This window comes from Eumetopias jubatus, unplaced genomic scaffold, assembly GCF_037043125.1.
Source record: "Eumetopias jubatus isolate StellerSeaLion01/CBP00866 unplaced genomic scaffold, mEumJub1_p1.0 scaffold_12, whole genome shotgun sequence".
NCBI classification, from domain to species: domain Eukaryota; kingdom Metazoa; phylum Chordata; class Mammalia; order Carnivora; family Otariidae; genus Eumetopias; species Eumetopias jubatus.
Window position 1 is genome coordinate 68,946,879 of NW_028274818.1, and position 6,000 is coordinate 68,952,878.

Genomic DNA, 6,000 nt, shown 5'->3' on the forward strand with positions numbered 1-6,000 from the left:
TCTCACTGTGTCTCTCTCTGTCAAATAATAAAATCTTTTAAAAATATACAAAATAAAAAGGGTATGAAAAACCTAGGATCTTGAAAGATCAACCAACATAAGGCCCTGTGAATGGACTAAAGACAGAATATTTTTAAGTAGAAATCCTAAACGATAAAAATAATCTTACCTGAGGAGTTAACAAGGTATTTATTACAAAATAGGTTAAATGTCCTTAAAAAGGGTGCTGTTTAGCTATTTTCAATAACCAAGGACTAGAGATTAAGAGGAGGCACCTAGGTGGCTCAGCTGGTTGAGCATCTTGGTTTGATAGAGCCAAAATCCTCTTGGTTTTGCCTCAAGTCATAATCTCAGGTCCTGAGATCAAGTGGGCAGCAGCTCCTTGCTCAGCAGGGAAGTCTGCTTGGAGATTCTCTCTCTCTGCTCCTTCCCCCATGCATGCTCTCTCCCTCTCAATTAAATAAATAAATCCTTAAAAAAAAAAAAGGCAGACTTGAATGAATGTAAGCAAGATCAGGTAGGTCTAAGGAAGAACATTTACAGGGTTGTTTTGAGATCAAATGAAAAGGTATAAGCCACAAAGCGACAGACATAAGAATTATAACCCCGGTCAGGATGATAAGACCTTGGAAGAGGCTACAGAGGTCTAGAAATGAAAGCACACTGGTCGTGGACTGGTCAACATTCACCACCCTTCAGTGAGTCACGTCAGATTCTCTACCAATGTACTTTCTAGCACTAGCACCGAGTGAGAGCCAATCAATTAACTGTTAGGAAAGAAAAAGAAAGTTAGCAGCTCTATTCGGAAGTATATTTTACATGAGCATTCTACTTGGGGCACCTGGTTGGCTCGGTCAGAAAAGCATGTGACTCCTGATCTCAGGGTCATGAGTTCGAGCTCCACACTGGGTGTAGAGATTACCTAAAAAAAAAAAGTGTTCTTGTTCTTAAGTGATAAAGCAAATGGGGTAAAATGTTAATAGGTGAATCCAAATAAAAGGTATACAGGTGGTTCCTTGTACTATTTTTATTTTTGCAACTCTATTCAATCACTGCGAAAGAGTCACCACTTAGGTTTAAAATATTAGGTGTTGACTCTGTATCCTTATCTGCATAGTCTTAGCTCTTGTGGCAAAGTCTAGAACTTGATAGTGCATCACTTCCTAGGGTCTGCCCTACCTCCTCCACCACTTTAGTTAAGACACGTTCGCTCATATATACTGCCCGGTCTTCTCATCAATCTCCACGCTTTCTTCTAGATATTGAAAATAAAACCCAAAGCTAAAATAAACCTCAATATTTATTTTTTTATTCACATTTCAACCCTTCCCTCAAGACTTCCCATGATTCCTAATTACCACATAAACTTTTGACTTCAAGAACCTCTGCCAGGTCATTCTCATGGAGGTGGGAGAAGTAGGAGGGATTTCTCTTTCTGCTCCCTGCAGGTAATAAAGCAGTGCATTGTCTGTACGGTACTTTAAAACAATAATAAAGCCAACTAAGTCTTTCTGCTGATTTTATTATCACCAAGCACTGACAATTCTAAACAATGTCAGGGGTAAGATACTCCCAACCACCAGAGACAGCTCCCATCACCACCTCTTAACAGGTCAACAGCAATGGTTGCCTCCCCCACATCTTTTATTTGACAGTTTTTCTTTTCATTAGGATCTCAAATTAAAGCAAACCAACCAAGAAAAGTAGTAAAAGAGCAATGACTAATGGCAATCAGTGTATTTTCTATAATATCTCCAATTGTATCACTTTAATAGGAAAGTTTGTGTATAATTTAATGTGATGCCTCACTCTAGGCAAAACTAACTAGAGTCCAACCAATCATGATTTAGTATTAAAACTACTTTTTAAACAATAATAATGTAAACAAATGGTTCACAGCCATAACTGAGTGTCTGGAGGGTGGAAAATTTGCCAAGATTTATGGGATCAGACTCGGTAGAATGAACGAGGCTAGACCAACAGGACTGCAGCCCTTTTGGCCGCTCTGATCCCCCCGAGTCACACCGAGGCCAGGTCACCTTAGTCATTGAGAGGAAAGGTCTAACCCAGCAGAAGAAAAAGGACAGAAGTCCTACTAAAAGAAGGGGTTGACTATGCCTCACCCAACCTTACATTACAGACAAGGCAGCTGGGTGGTAGGTCGGCAGAAAACCAACACTCTCCTTGGAATCTCCTTGTCCAGAAGCAGTATTCCTCAGCAGTAACAAATTCTTCTGATTCCATCAAATGGCAGGGAATGGCTTTCTAACTAGGGGTACAAATAACTGAGACTGGACTATGTAATTATAAAATTGACAATCAGAGAGCACAGAACCAAAAAACTCATATAGCAAACTACTTCATATATTACAAACAGGTGATGATGGAAAAGAGACTATGTACATAGGTGTATACAAAAACAGGGTTTGGGCTATCACTGTTTTAGTAGTTCTCCCAAAGCACAGATACATAGTTTGCCATAGCAGAAACAGAAATAAAAAATCCATAAGAATAACTAGTAATTTGCTGCACCCTCATAAAAAATTTCCACTATTGGTTAAAGTGTAAAATATATCTAAATCCTACAGAATGACACGTAGAATTTATCTATAAAAGCTTAAAAATGTACTCAATTAGGACAAAGAACAAAAATTCCAAAAATTATCCAGAACACAGAGCAAATTTCAAATATATCATTCAGACATATAACTAGAAACTTGCCACAGAAAGTGAGCTCTTGTGTTTCCAAAACAAGCACTTCCTCTACCCAAACTAAACGCTAAAGATCTGCATACTTTCTCAAGTGCTTTTATCTCCCAAAAGCCAAGGGAAAAGGGAAAGAATACATTTTTTTTAAAGATTTTATTTATTTATTTGACAGAGAGAGAGAGAGAGAGAGCACGAGAGCAGGAACACAAGTAGGGGGAGTGGAAGAGGGAGAAGCAGGTTTCCTGCCGAGCAGGGAGCCCGATATGGGACTCGATCCCAGGACCCTGGGATCATGACCTGAGCCGAAGGCAGACGCTTAACAACTGAGCCACCCAGGCACCCAAGAATACATTTTTTTAAACCAAGATTTTATGGAAAATTCAGGACAAGCCTTATCAGAAAAAAAAATTGTCTAATTTAAAGAAATGAGATTAAATTAAGAGAGATATATACAGAAATGTACACAGCAGTTAATTCAATAACTATAAGGATCAGCGTCATCTTTTCATTTTCTAATTTGAGAAATTATTCAATATGCTCAATTACATGTTAAAGCATTGTTTATTCCTAAGCACTGCTTTCCAACTGTGTCCCTAAATATAAGGAAATCATAACTATGTAACTCAAGCATAGACTTTCAAGCCCATCAAGAGTTTATACATGTTAAAAATATTGTCATTTGAAATCTGGAAGAGAGTAGATCCTAACGGTTCTCACCACACACACACACACACACACACACACACAAAGATGGTTAAGTATGTGTGGTGATGATTTGCCATCACTTGACTGTGGCAATCATTTCACAATATGTATGTATAATCTATCACACTGTACATCTTAAATAGATACAACTTGTATTTGTCAATTATACCTCCATAAATCTGGGGTTATGGGAGGGATTTATAAGCTAGCAAGACACTAAGGCAGCAATAAATATAAAACATTCTAGTTTATTTAATTAGTGCAAGTCAGACGACCACATCAGATCCAAAAGTTACCTGTACCAATACAGTAATTTGAAAAATAAAAACGTTTAACACTTGAAATAGCAAACACCTGCAACAAGCAAGCGCTCATCAGGTATCACCCTCCACCAACCGCGATGTGGTGGCGTCCCGAGCCACCCTGCCCAGTTTGTGCACCCGCTGCTCACAGCCAGGAGTCTCTGTAATTACACTTAGGGAAACACCACACGATGTAGATTGGGAAGCACATATTAATTGCAGCCAATAAAACTTATATACAACAAAGACAAAAACTGAAATTAATAATGACAGCTCCGGTAATGTTATAACAAGCCCACACACTTCACTGGACACTAAAGAAAACTGAACGTGTTTAATGTGTATATAACAACAGATCTTGGGTCATTAATATTTGTTAACACGCTGTCAATGGCAACGTAGCAGAAATAAAGCCCAAGTAAATTTTTATGAATTGGTCGAAATTGTCTGCAGGCTTCTGTACAGTTGCGCTTTCTGGCTCAACCGAGACCTGAAGCAACAGCAGAAACGTCGTCTGTTAGGCGGAGCCCGACTGAGTCCCGCTGCAGTTGTGAAGGCATCAGGAGCTCCCCGCACGGCGGAGGCGGAAAGACAACCCGGACTGCTACCCGCTCGGGGAACACCACCGAACACGACCGCGGGTCTCGGGGGCGCCTGCACTGCGCAGTCGGGGGGTGGGGGTCCCAGCCCCGCCGCGGGGGCAAGCGACTACAAATCATCCGTGACCTGACGGGTCTGACAAAGAGAACGGCACGAGTGGCCCCGGGCGGGGGAGAGTCCACGTTTCCCCGGGAAGGCGAGCTCTCCTCCGGAGACCCGCACGGGGTGAGCACACACACGCCCCGAGGAGCCAGCACCACCTGGCGGGGGGGGTCCCACGAGCTCGGCGTCCAGCAGCGGGCGGCCGGCCCCCTTCCCGACCCGCTGAGCCCGCGCCCTTCTCGCCCGCGACCTCCCGCGACCCCCGGACGACGGCTGACCCTCCCCGCCAGCCCCCTGGGCCGCCCCGCGGCCCGCCCTGTCCGGGCCCCCGCCCTCTGGGACGCATCCCCTGCCCGGGGTCACCCGCGCCCCCCACCCCGGCTTCCCCCCTCACGGCTGCCCTCGGGGCTACCCGCGCCCACGGCCCCCGACCGTGCTCGCCTCCCTCAAGCCCGGGTCCCCGGCTCGCCCTCCGCCCGCGCGGGGTGCCCGCCCGCCGCGTCCCTACCCTGTCTCCCCGTCCCGCGGCGCCGAGACGCGTCCACTGAAGAGACGGTCGCCCGGGACCCGCCGGCCCCGATGCGGACCCGGAGCCGGCTTCCGCCTCGCGCCGGAAGGCGTTCGCAAGCGGGACCGGAAGTCCCGCCCCAGCCTGTGGGGTGGGTGCGGGGCGCGGGCAGAGAGCGGCGGGGAGCCTCCCGCGGCCTCCCCTACCCGGGTGCCGCCCGCTCGGGCGGCGGCCGGCTGAGCCGGCGGGTGCTGCGGGCCGGACGGAGCACCTGAGCCTGGCGGGAGGTCACACACACGTCCGCGGGCTGGGCACAGCGCTGGCCGGGAGCGGGCGCGGGGCGGTGCTGCGGAGGGGGCGCGGCGCGGGGAGCGGGGGGTGACGGGCGCCGGGGACTGCTGCGAGCCGAGGGCGGGACGAGGCAAGAGTGCATGCCGGGGAGACTGGCGCCAGACACAGCCCGGCCGCGTGGGGGAGCCGGGGGCGCATTGGGAGCTGGGGGTCGGGGGGCTGCCTCGGGGGCCCAGGGTGGGGGGCGCGCATCGGGGGCTGGGGCGCAGCCACTCCAACAAGGTCGAAGATCACGGAGCCAGGAGCAAGTGCCGGGGCCCGTCGGGCCACCAAGACTGCTGGACCTTGTACTAAGGAGCTTGGACTTTGGACTCCTTACAGCAGGGAGGGCAGGTTCTCTAGGGCAGTAGAGAAAGTCGGGAGTTGTGGGGTTGACTAGTGTCATGGACCTGGTCATCAAAGAAAAATACAAAGATTGTGGACAGAACATTTCACCCTTGAGGGAGCGTTTCCAAAACTGCGGTACCCAGATGCAAAAACGGCGGTGGAGGACTAAGTCCTGTAAGCAGGACCACAGGGCTCTCACCCCTCAGGTCACCCCATTGGGCAAGTCACCCCCACCGAGCGAGATGTCAGCTGAAGCCACAGGGAATCACAGAATGGGCTGAGGAGAAAACCTCACTACCCGCTACAGTAATGAAGATTGTTGGCTCTATTGAGTTTTCTTGCTTGCTACTAGTGTTTAATAAGTACCTTTTCGCACACCAAGCCCCCCTTTCCTTT

At 48.0% G+C, this 6,000-nt stretch overlaps 1 protein-coding gene across 9 annotated transcripts in view; it reads right to left on the reverse strand.

Moving 5' to 3' along the window:
• DISP1 (dispatched RND transporter family member 1) overlaps positions 1–5,017 on the reverse strand; it is a 174,954-nt gene extending 169,937 nt beyond the window's left edge. For all 9 annotated transcript variants that reach the window (XM_028111594.2, XM_028111597.2, XM_028111590.2 and 6 more), the window contains exon 1: positions 4,927–5,017. The gene's annotated coding sequence lies outside the window, so the exon portion shown is untranslated. The remainder of the gene's footprint in view (positions 1–4,926) is intronic.
• Positions 5,018–6,000: the final 983 nt, after the last annotated feature.